The 12,500-nt window shown below is 54.1% G+C and overlaps 1 pseudogene; it reads right to left on the bottom strand.

Annotated features, from left to right (window-relative positions):
- Window positions 1-11,292: 11,292 nt before the first annotated feature.
- The window catches only part of LOC126928631 (large subunit ribosomal RNA), a 2,909-nt pseudogene continuing 1,701 nt past the window's right edge, over window positions 11,293-12,500 (bottom strand).

The following is a 12,500-nucleotide window of genomic DNA, read 5'->3' on the forward strand; positions in this document are numbered from 1 at the left end:
CGCGTACGCGATGGGTTCGCACCCTGTCGCGTTTCCCGCTAGCTCAGCCAGCAGGTCATCAAATACGAGATTCCAGAAACTTGGTCCCAGTACCGATCCCTGCGGGCATCCTTTCGTGACGGGCTTGCTCACTGCTTCGTTTTTCCCAGCAATCTGTACGGTTCTTTCGGAGAAGTAGCTCCTTGTTAACCGGTACAGGTTGTCGGGGCATTCTCTTCTTTTGAGCTCGTGCAGCACGTTCGGCCACCAGACGTTGTCGAAGGCTCCTGATATATCGAGTGCTATTGCGAGGACGTACCTCTTCTCGCTCATTTGCTCGATTTTCTCGCGGAGCTTGATGATCGCGTCCACCGTCGATCTTCCGGGGCGAAAGCCATATTGTCTGTCGGAGGAGAGCGCGTGGTCGTGGAAGATAGGTGCCATCCTGGTGGCCATTAGCCTTTCTAGCAGCTTGCCTATCATGGAGAGCAGACAGATTGGCCTGTAGGATTTCGGATTGCTTCTGTCCCGATCCGGTCCCTTGGGGATGGTGATAACATTTGCGACCTTCCACCGTTTGGGGAATATTCCCCAGGCGAGGCAGCCGTTCATGAGCCTTAGGAGCTCCTGGTGTATTCTTCCCCAGGCCCGTTGGATTATTTCGACCTCAATCAGGTCGGGGCCTGGGCACTTCCCCTTCCTCAGCCGTTTCACGGCGTCACTGAGTTCCTCGAAGCTGAATTCAGGGGTGTCTTCTACGTTGGGGGGGTTTGTCGAGTTCCGCCTTATTTCCTTCTGCTCCTCCGTTTCGGTGTCTTCCTCGTCGTCGGGTAGAAGTGCGGACAACATCGCTGCCGCGGTCGTTCGCCAGTTGGAGGTATATCCGAGCGGCGTCTTCAGCGTCGATGTTGTTTCCTCTCCTCTGAGTTTCCTTGCGACTGTTTTGTAAGCGATGCCCCAAGGTTCCCTGTTACCCTCTTTGGTGACGAAGTCCTGCCAGCTCTGGATTTTTGCTCTTGCCAGCATCCTCTTATACTCCTTTCGTGTTGACCTGTACCGCAGCTTCTCCTGCTCCCTCGTAGCGGGGTCCCTGGCCCCCTGATACCTTCTTCTCGCCTGGTAGGTGTTTCTCTTTGCTCTGGTGAGTTCGGGCGTCCACCAGGGTACTGACCTGTAGTACCATTTCTTCTTTGGGATGGCGGTGTCGCAGGCACCTATCAGGGTTGCCTGGAGTTGCCCGGCCATTCTTTCGACGTCCTCTGCCTGCTGGAGGGTTGTTTCTTTGAGTGCCTCCATTTTCTCTGTGAGGGCACTCTGAAATACCTCCCAGTTGGCTTTTCGCGTGTTATAGCGTCTTTCCTGAAGCTGCGGTGTGGTGCTTCTCGTCCCGAAGTCGAGGAGCGTCTCCAGTATCCGGTGGTCACTGGAGGTACCATCTTCGCGTATCCTCCAGCCCTTTACAAGGAGTATTGCCTCTGGGCTCGCCATCGTCACGTCTATGTTTGATCGCCCTCGAGTTGTTTCAAACGTGTGGGGTTGTCCTGGTTGATTCAGGACATGGAGACCGTACTGCGCTATGACTGCCTCTAGGGCCTCGCCTCTGTCGTCGGTGCTCCTGCTGCACCACAGCGGTGATTTTGCGTTCGCATCCAGGCCGATGATGATCCTCTTGCCTCTGAGACACCGTAGTACCTTCTCCAACTGTTGCACGCCGACCTCGATGTTTCCTGTCGGCGGAAAGTACAGGCTTGCCGCGTACACCTCTGTTTCCCCGTCGCTTATCTGCACGCAGGAACAGTGTGTTGTGCAGAGTTCGGCGACCTCGAGGGGCGTTAGGGTCTCTGATTTTATCCCTACGGCCGCCATTGGCGGGTTGTGCTTCGACCCTCTGCAGGCGATCGCGACTCCTGTGCCGAATCCGGGTATTTTCCCATCGACGCTGTATGGTTCTTGCATTAATATTATGTCATCCCCATCGGCGTCCATTTGCGTCCGGATCTCATAAGGAGTTGTTTTGGATCGCTGCATGTTGTGCTGCAGGATCCTTATTTCCCTTTTCCTCCCAAGTCCTCTTCTGTCCCTGCGTTGCTCTTTATACATATTGCGTCCTTGCTATTATTGCTTCCAAGGCTTTCGTATACATTGGGCATTTCGCGTTGGAAGCTGCGTGGTCGCCCTTCCTCCCTGCTCTCTTGCAGTTTACGCAGGTGGCGTGCCCATCCTTATCTTTGCACTCTTTAGTGCTGTGCCCACTTTCTGCACAGTGCGCGCAGATTTCGTAGTTAACGCGGCAATATTTTGCCACGTGTCCGTATCCTTGACACTTGTAGCAGCGACTAATTGCTATGTAATCTTTAACTTTGCAGGCATTCCATGAGAGGAAGATCTTACCTTTCAATAGTTTCTCCCTTACCTGGGGGGGCACTTCGATGACCCAGTTCGTCTCCTCTTGATCCTTTCTGCCGGTCCTGAAGCAGAACTTGATGGCTGCAACGTCGTCCTCATTTAGTCTTTCTTGGTTCTGCTTCCTCATGCAGGCCAGGATCTCCTTCTCTGGAATGTCCCTCGGGACGTCGTAGATGATCATCCTGGGGGGTCTCCGCTGCGGCGTGCTAGCTTTTAGTCCAGCCTCCTTTAGTTTCGAGTTCTCGGTGAACTCTTTTAGGCTCTCCGGCTTCGTCGTCTCAACGGCTAGGCCGTTTCCCTTTATTTTCCGGACGGCCGTAACTTGGATTCCTCTCTTGCGGGGATTCACTAGGGTGAACACCGCGTCAAGTGCTTCTTCGCTCGTTTGAATCTCGCCGCCTTCTCTTTCCGGTCGAATTATGACCACATTTTTGGGCGGCTTGACCGCCGTCTGCTCGACCTTGTTGCTCGTTATCTTTACTTTTTCGGCATATGTCGGCTCCCTCTGTTCCTGCTGCGTCGTTCTCAAGACGGCTGTTTCTAGCCGCCTGGTTGCTTTGTTGACGGCGTTCATTATCGCCGTTTCCTTATTCTTCTCATCTCCGGCACTCTGCTCTAGCCTGCCTGTCAGGTAGCTATTATGGAGCAGTAGCTCGTCAACAATGCCCCTCATTTCTTTGAAGTGCCGTAGGATTACTGCGGCGTGTTCCTTGTTTATTTTCCTGGCCGAGTCTAAGCAGAACGCCGTGACCTTCCTCTCTATGTCACTGGCCTGTGCCTTTATATCGGGCACTTGCCGCTTATCCTCCCCGGCCAATCTCTCCTCATCTCTGGGGGGGTTGTTTCTCCCCAGGCTTGCTCTCATCGTCTTCTCTGGTATCCTCGGGCTTGGAGTGGCCTCGTTCTTTTCCATCTGTTTCCTCAGGGGTTGGAGGACCACTCTGGCCTCTGCGCCTGGCGACGAGTGCCCTAGCGTCGGCATCACCGGCTCCTTGCCGCTTCTTGCGGCTGCCGCTGCGGCTGTTCGCTTCCCGGTGGCTATGTCCAGCGGCGTATTGAATCCCCCTCGCGGACTTTCAGTTGGCGCTTTGTTCCCGCGAGCACTCCCGCGCTGAGTCCGGCGGCGTGCTCTTCACAGTTCAAAACCCCTGGGTTTGAATTTGAATTTGAATTTGCCGCCTAGCAGCGTGCTCTTGGTTCCCAAGATGCCCGGGCGGCGGCGCTTCGGTCGCTCGACCCAAGATGGCTGCCGCGCGTCCGCTAACCTATCCTCCCGCACGTGGCACTTTGTTTTGCTTTTCTCGCGCTTATTGCGGCAATTTCCACTAAACTTTCGGTGTGCACTATGTTTTTAGCACTCGCACTATCTATTATTTTAGTTTTCGTGCCCGAGATCTTCGATTTTCGCGTTTTTGTCCGCCACGTGGCCTAACCTCACTTCGCGCACGCGGCACTTTCTTTTGTTTTTCCGCGCTTATTGCGGCAATTTTCACTAAACTTTCGGTGTGCACTATGTTTTTTAGCACTCGCACTACCTATTATTTTAGTTTCGTGCCCGAGATCTTCGATTTACGCGTTTTTGTCCGCCACGTGGCCTAACCTCGCTTCGCACACGCGGCACTTTCTTTGCTTTTTCCGCGCTTATTGCGGAAATCTCCACTAATATTTTTGCATGCACTTTATTTTAAGCACTAACTCTGCCTATTGAATTATTTTTCGCTCCCGAGATCTTTGATTTTTCGGTTTTTCCTATCCGTCGCGTCAGCTAACCTCACTTTTCGCACGTGGCGATTTACATTAGCTTTTTTCGCTCTGAATTCGGCGATCTCCACGATTCTTTTTAACTACACGTTTTCCTCGGCACTCCCACTTTGCTTTAAATTAATTTTTACGCCCGAACTTTTTAATTTGCCCGGTTTTTTCGTTTATAGACTGCGGAGCGACGTGCACGCGTCCGTCCCACTTGCCGCCATCTTGGAAACTAGTCAGTAGATAGGGACAAGTAGTATTGAGCGATTAGGGGCTCGACCGTTGGGCCGGCCACGCCATTCCCGGAGTGTAGCACTCATACTGGCTTCGCTAGATGTTATTTATATCCTACTTTCTGACGTCCAATGCCCGGGGAACGGCGCGCATAGGTGGTCGGCGCGCGACTTGGAAAAACCCTGCCCTCTCCTTTCGGGTCAGTGGGCAAGTTGAACCTACCCTTTCGGGCGGCAGCTCGCTTAGCCGGCGCCGCGCGATGCGCGCATCGCGCAGCACCGTTACCAGCGGGGGCCACGGGGAGGCGGAGCTGCCAGCATATAGCTCGGTCCCAGCAGGTTGGCTTTGCAGCCGATTGTCCCTGCACCGTCACGGCACTCATTTGCGTGAGCGTCGCCTGCACTGACGGTCGCAGGTCTTATCTCCGGCTCGTGTTGGTTTTCTTGTCCTCTTATCCTTAGTTCTCTTCCTGTTCCCAGTGTTTTGTGTATTGTCCTGTCATGGGTCCTGTGTTTTCGTGCGTGTATCCCTTCTTCGCTGTTTTATCTTCTTCTTCTTCGTCTCCTTCCTGCTCCTCTACTATTGGGTGTCGCCGTCTTCTTCTTCGGAGAGTCCCTCTTCGTTGGTTTCTTCCTCTTGTTCCCGTCGTTGTACGGGCACGCACTGGGCCAGTCTTGGACTATGCCTTAGAGGCCGGCCTGCCTGCCCCTCCAGTTGCGTCGATCCTCTTCCTGGCAGTCGCCCTGGCTGCGTTGCACCTCCCATTTCTCGTAGGGCGTTCCTTCTCTTCTCCTCCTTCGCTTGGAGTACTTTCCTTGCAAACTGACAGAAGTGGGGGTATACGTCTTTTGTTACGTACTCCCGCTTTTCTTCCGGCCAGCGCAGATCGAGTTCTCCCAGTGCATTTCGGAATTCCTGCCTTTCTTCATCGAAGATTGGACAGTCTTCTAAGATGTGATGGGCGGTTTCTATTTCGCCGCATTCACATGTGTCCAATTCGCTGAGGTTGAATGACTTGAGCTTACCGTTGAAATCCCCGTGGCCGCTAATGAACTGTGTCGTGTAGTGGTCGGGTCTCACCCAGCGGTTCTCCAGTCTGTCCTTGATGCTAGCAAAGTAGTCGAAGGTCGTCCTGCCCTTTGGCGTTGTTTGCCAGCGCTCTTGCCACTTATCTAACGCCTCGCCGACAATGGATTTCTCGTCGGGCGCTTCGTCGCGCCTCCTCTTCTTATTGTGGAGTCTTGCCCTGATTTCGACTAGGAGGTCAATAGGAATGACTCCTGCGATAACCTGCAGTGCCTCGGTTGACGTGGTTCTATAGGCCTTGGTCACTCGGAGGAGTGCCATCCTCTGTGACCTTATCAGCTTGCTCCTCGCTTTCCCTTTCAGTAGGTCGCTCCAGCCGGCTGCGGCGTATGTGGTTATCGGCTCGTACAGCCCTCTGTACAGAGTACGCATGGCTGCGTGTCCGAGTCCCCATTTCGCCTTGGCCACCCTCGCGAGGCTGTTGAAGAGTTTTTGACACTTACCTGTTATTGCCTCCACGTGCTTGTTGACTTTTAGCCCTCCTTCGAGGTGCACTCCGAGGTATTTGATTGCCTGCTCCATCCTTATATTCCTGCCGCTAATCTTAATAATCGGTGGCCTCTCCGCGTCCAGCTTACCTTTGACGAGCAGCATCTCCGTTTTCTGTGCCGATAACGTTAGCTTCTTCCTGGTGCACCAGGTAGAGACTCGGGTAACTACCTCCTGTCCCTTTTCCTGGAGCTCGTTCCTCGTGTTGCCGGCAATTAGAATCACGATGTCGTCCGCGTACGCGATGGGTTCGCACCCTGTCGCGTTTCCCGCTAGCTCAGCCAGCAGGTCATCAAATACGAGATTCCAGAAACTTGGTCCCAGTACCGATCCCTGCGGGCATCCTTTCGTGACGGGCTTGCTCACTGCTTCGTTTTTCCCAGCAATCTGTACGGTTCTTTCGGAGAAGTAGCTCCTTGTTAACCGGTACAGGTTGTCGGGGCATTCTCTTCTTTTGAGCTCGTGCAGCACGTTCGGCCACCAGACGTTGTCGAAGGCTCCTGATATATCGAGTGCTATTGCGAGGACGTACCTCTTCTCGCTCATTTGCTCGATTTTCTCGCGGAGCTTGATGATCGCGTCCACCGTCGATCTTCCGGGGCGAAAGCCATATTGTCTGTCGGAGGAGAGCGCGTGGTCGTGGAAGATAGGTGCCATCCTGGTGGCCATTAGCCTTTCTAGCAGCTTGCCTATCATGGAGAGCAGACAGATTGGCCTGTAGGATTTCGGATTGCTTCTGTCCCGATCCGGTCCCTTGGGGATGGTGATAACATTTGCGACCTTCCACCGTTTGGGGAATATTCCCCAGGCGAGGCAGCCGTTCATGAGCCTTAGGAGCTCCTGGTGTATTCTTCCCCAGGCCCGTTGGATTATTTCGACCTCAATCAGGTCGGGGCCTGGGCACTTCCCCTTCCTCAGCCGTTTCACGGCGTCACTGAGTTCCTCGAAGCTGAATTCAGGGGTGTCTTCTACGTTGGGGGGGTTTGTCGAGTTCCGCCTTATTTCCTTCTGCTCCTCCGTTTCGGTGTCTTCCTCGTCGTCGGGTAGAAGTGCGGACAACATCGCTGCCGCGGTCGTTCGCCAGTTGGAGGTATATCCGAGCGGCGTCTTCAGCGTCGATGTTGTTTCCTCTCCTCTGAGTTTCCTTGCGACTGTTTTGTAAGCGATGCCCCAAGGTTCCCTGTTACCCTCTTTGGTGACGAAGTCCTGCCAGCTCTGGATTTTTGCTCTTGCCAGCATCCTCTTATACTCCTTTCGTGTTGACCTGTACCGCAGCTTCTCCTGCTCCCTCGTAGCGGGGTCCCTGGCCCCCTGATACCTTCTTCTCGCCTGGTAGGTGTTTCTCTTTGCTCTGGTGAGTTCGGGCGTCCACCAGGGTACTGACCTGTAGTACCATTTCTTCTTTGGGATGGCGGTGTCGCAGGCACCTATCAGGGTTGCCTGGAGTTGCCCGGCCATTCTTTCGACGTCCTCTGCCTGCTGGAGGGTTGTTTCTTTGAGTGCCTCCATTTTCTCTGTGAGGGCACTCTGAAATACCTCCCAGTTGGCTTTTCGCGTGTTATAGCGTCTTTCCTGAAGCTGCGGTGTGGTGCTTCTCGTCCCGAAGTCGAGGAGCGTCTCCAGTATCCGGTGGTCACTGGAGGTACCATCTTCGCGTATCCTCCAGCCCTTTACAAGGAGTATTGCCTCTGGGCTCGCCATCGTCACGTCTATGTTTGATCGCCCTCGAGTTGTTTCAAACGTGTGGGGTTGTCCTGGTTGATTCAGGACATGGAGACCGTACTGCGCTATGACTGCCTCTAGGGCCTCGCCTCTGTCGTCGGTGCTCCTGCTGCACCACAGCGGTGATTTTGCGTTCGCATCCAGGCCGATGATGATCCTCTTGCCTCTGAGACACCGTAGTACCTTCTCCAACTGTTGCACGCCGACCTCGATGTTTCCTGTCGGCGGAAAGTACAGGCTTGCCGCGTACACCTCTGTTTCCCCGTCGCTTATCTGCACGCAGGAACAGTGTGTTGTGCAGAGTTCGGCGACCTCGAGGGGCGTTAGGGTTTCTGATTTTATCCCTACGGCCGCCATTGGCGGGTTGTGCTTCGACCCTCTGCAGGCGATCGCGACTCCTGTGCCGAATCCGGGTATTTTCCCATCGACGCTGTATGGTTCTTGCATTAATATTATGTCATCCCCATCGGCGTCCATTTGCGTCCGGATCTCATAAGGAGTTGTTTTGGATCGCTGCATGTTGTGCTGCAGGATCCTTATTTCCCTTTTCCTCCCAAGTCCTCTTCTGTCCCTGCGTTGCTCTTTATACATATTGCGTCCTTGCTATTATTGCTTCCAAGGCTTTCGTATACATTGGGCATTTCGCGTTGGAAGCTGCGTGGTCGCCCTTCCTCCCTGCTCTCTTGCAGTTTACGCAGGTGGCGTGCCCATCCTTATCTTTGCACTCTTTAGTGCTGTGCCCACTTTCTGCACAGTGCGCGCAGATTTCGTAGTTAACGCGGCAATATTTTGCCACGTGTCCGTATCCTTGACACTTGTAGCAGCGACTAATTGCTATGTAATCTTTAACTTTGCAGGCATTCCATGAGAGGAAGATCTTACCTTTCAATAGTTTCTCCCTTACCTGGGGGGGCACTTCGATGACCCAGTTCGTCTCCTCTTGATCCTTTCTGCCGGTCCTGAAGCAGAACTTGATGGCTGCAACGTCGTCCTCATTTAGTCTTTCTTGGTTCTGCTTCCTCATGCAGGCCAGGATCTCCTTCTCTGGAATGTCCCTCGGGACGTCGTAGATGATCATCCTGGGGGGTCTCCGCTGCGGCGTGCTAGCTTTTAGTCCAGCCTCCTTTAGTTTCGAGTTCTCGGTGAACTCTTTTAGGCTCTCCGGCTTCGTCGTCTCAACGGCTAGGCCGTTTCCCTTTATTTTCCGGACGGCCGTAACTTGGATTCCTCTCTTGCGGGGATTCACTAGGGTGAACACCGCGTCAAGTGCTTCTTCGCTCGTTTGAATCTCGCCGCCTTCTCTTTCCGGTCGAATTATGACCACATTTTTGGGCGGCTTGACCGCCGTCTGCTCGACCTTGTTGCTCGTTATCTTTACTTTTTCGGCATATGTCGGCTCCCTCTGTTCCTGCTGCGTCGTTCTCAAGACGGCTGTTTCTAGCCGCCTGGTTGCTTTGTTGACGGCGTTCATTATCGCCGTTTCCTTATTCTTCTCATCTCCGGCACTCTGCTCTAGCCTGCCTGTCAGGTAGCTATTATGGAGCAGTAGCTCGTCAACAATGCCCCTCATTTCTTTGAAGTGCCGTAGGATTACTGCGGCGTGTTCCTTGTTTATTTTCCTGGCCGAGTCTAAGCAGAACGCCGTGACCTTCCTCTCTATGTCACTGGCCTGTGCCTTTATATCGGGCACTTGCCGCTTATCCTCCCCGGCCAATCTCTCCTCATCTCTGGGGGGGTTGTTTCTCCCCAGGCTTGCTCTCATCGTCTTCTCTGGTATCCTCGGGCTTGGAGTGGCCTCGTTCTTTTCCATCTGTTTCCTCAGGGGTTGGAGGACCACTCTGGCCTCTGCGCCTGGCGACGAGTGCCCTAGCGTCGGCATCACCGGCTCCTTGCCGCTTCTTGCGGCTGCCGCTGCGGCTGTTCGCTTCCCGGTGGCTATGTCCAGCGGCGTATTGAATCCCCCTCGCGGACTTTCAGTTGGCGCTTTGTTCCCGCGAGCACTCCCGCGCTGAGTCCGGCGGCGTGCTCTTCACAGTTCAAAACCCCTGGGTTTGAATTTGAATTTGAATTTGCCGCCTAGCAGCGTGCTCTTGGTTCCCAAGATGCCCGGGCGGCGGCGCTTCGGTCGCTCGACCCAAGATGGCTGCCGCGCGTCCGCTAACCTATCCTCCCGCACGTGGCACTTTGTTTTGCTTTTCTCGCGCTTATTGCGGCAATTTCCACTAAACTTTCGGTGTGCACTATGTTTTTAGCACTCGCACTATCTATTATTTTAGTTTTCGTGCCCGAGATCTTCGATTTTCGCGTTTTTGTCCGCCACGTGGCCTAACCTCACTTCGCGCACGCGGCACTTTCTTTTGTTTTTCCGCGCTTATTGCGGCAATTTTCACTAAACTTTCGGTGTGCACTATGTTTTTTAGCACTCGCACTACCTATTATTTTAGTTTCGTGCCCGAGATCTTCGATTTACGCGTTTTTGTCCGCCACGTGGCCTAACCTCGCTTCGCACACGCGGCACTTTCTTTGCTTTTTCCGCGCTTATTGCGGAAATCTCCACTAATATTTTTGCATGCACTTTATTTTAAGCACTAACTCTGCCTATTGAATTATTTTTCGCTCCCGAGATCTTTGATTTTTCGGTTTTTCCTATCCGTCGCGTCAGCTAACCTCACTTTTCGCACGTGGCGATTTACATTAGCTTTTTTCGCTCTGAATTCGGCGATCTCCACGATTCTTTTTAACTACACGTTTTCCTCGGCACTCCCACTTTGCTTTAAATTAATTTTTACGCCCGAACTTTTTAATTTGCCCGGTTTTTTCGTTTATAGACTGCGGAGCGACGTGCACGCGTCCGTCCCACTTGCCGCCATCTTGGAAACTAGTAGATAGGGACATATATACATATATGCAATTTTGGTAACGGGTACTTTCCCAGACTTTTTGTCCATACAGTAACCCGGGTCCCCTGGACCAATTGGGGTTGGGTAAACGCCCAACCATCGCGCAAGGCACACAGTGCCCTGCTTCCTGGATTAGCTAGGCCTGCAGGGGCTGTCGCTCGTCTCAGGTCGAACGGGGCCCTTTCTAAGCCCTACCGTCTACCGGGACGGTACCGGAGCAGTTGGGACGCTGCTCACACGCCGTAGACCATTCGGTGTAGGACGAACACCTTAACTCGGCCCTCTTGCCAGCATCTTGGCCATCAACCACTGCCACCACGAGTCCATACCCATTTTTGGCCGAGCAGAGGGGTCGCTACTCCCTCCGGGCTATAACTCGACCCGCCCGTGGTACCAGCCTAAGTCGCTGGTGGGACTATCGTGTGGATGTACGGCCACGTCACTACCGGCCCGGCGTCCTGCTAACCGAGCTCGGCAGACCCAGATGGGACTCACGTAAGCGGGGCTTACAGGGCGCCTACAAACCCTGAACTTTCCCCGACGGTCCCACCCTTGGCATCAGGATCGTGGGTGCGCTACTACCCAAGGCCCCTTGGAGAGAGTGAGGCTGCCTCTCTCCGCCGGCAACCTTCCTTGCGGTGTACATAGGGACTCACGTAACGGGACGCTTGTCCCGACGGTCCCCCTGGCTGCGGGAACGTGGGTTTGCCAGCCCCCATAGGCTCGCAAAGCGAGCCCTCCCTGCGGGAAGTAGATAGGGACAGAGGGAATCTCGTTAATCCATTCATGCGCGTCACTAATTAGATGACGAGGCATTTGGCTACCTTAAGAGAGTCATAGTTACTCCCGCCGTTTACCCGCGCTTTTTTGAATTTCTTCACGTTGACATTCAGAGCACTGGGCAGAAATCACATTGCGTCAACACCCTTGGGGGCCATCGCAATGCTTTGTTTTAATTAGACAGTCGGATTCCCCTAGTCCGTGCCAGTTCTGAGCTGAGCGTTGAATGGCGGCCGAAGAGAACGACCGCGACGGTAAAACCGCCACGGAAGCCTCGCAGCAAGGAAGATCCGCGGGAGGCCAAGGCACGGGACCGAGCTCGGATCCGGGGTGCGCGACGATATCCCCCCCGAGAGAGAGATACGCCGCGTCCCGTTCAGCTCGCCCAGGCCCGGCACGTCAGCCAAACCCGCTTCCCGACCAAGCCCGACACGCCCCGCTCCTCAGAGCCAATCCTTATTCCGAAGTTACGGATCCAATTTGCCGACTTCCCTTACCTACATTAATCTATCGACTAGAGGCTCTTTACCTTGGAGACCTGCTGCGGATATGGGTACGAACCGGCGCGACACCTCCACGTGGCCCTCTCCTGGATTTTCAAGGTCCGAGGGGAAGATCCGGACACCGCCGCAACTGCGGTGCTCTTCGCGTTCCAAACCCTATCTCCCTGCTAGAGGTTTCCAGGGAACTCGAACGCTTATACAGAAAAGAAAACTCTTCCCGGATCTCCCGACGGCGTCTCCAGGTCATTTTGGGTTACCCCGACGAACACTCTTACGAGGGCCCGAATGGTATGCGGTTCCGCTGCCGGGTTCCGGAATAGGAACCGGATTCCCTTTCGCCCAATGGGTGTGTTTCTTTCGCTCAATTTTTATTTGTTTGTTGCAATTTGTATGATCTTAGGACACCTCATCTGCATAGGATTTCTCTTAGGGCTTAGGATCGACTGACTCGTGTGCAACGGCTGTTCACACGAAACCCTTCTCCACGTCAGTCCTCCAGGGCCTCGCTGGAGTATTTGCTACTACCACCAAGATCTGCACCGACGGCGGCTCCAGGCAGGCTCACGCCCAGACCCTTCTGCGCACACCGCCGCGACCCTCCTACTCGTCAGAGCTTCATGAAGGACGGTCCCGAACCCACGAGGGGAAAACG

This window comes from Bombus affinis, unplaced genomic scaffold (assembly GCF_024516045.1).
Source record: "Bombus affinis isolate iyBomAffi1 unplaced genomic scaffold, iyBomAffi1.2 ctg00001191.1, whole genome shotgun sequence".
Classification (NCBI taxonomy): Eukaryota; Metazoa; Arthropoda; class Insecta; order Hymenoptera; family Apidae; genus Bombus; species Bombus affinis.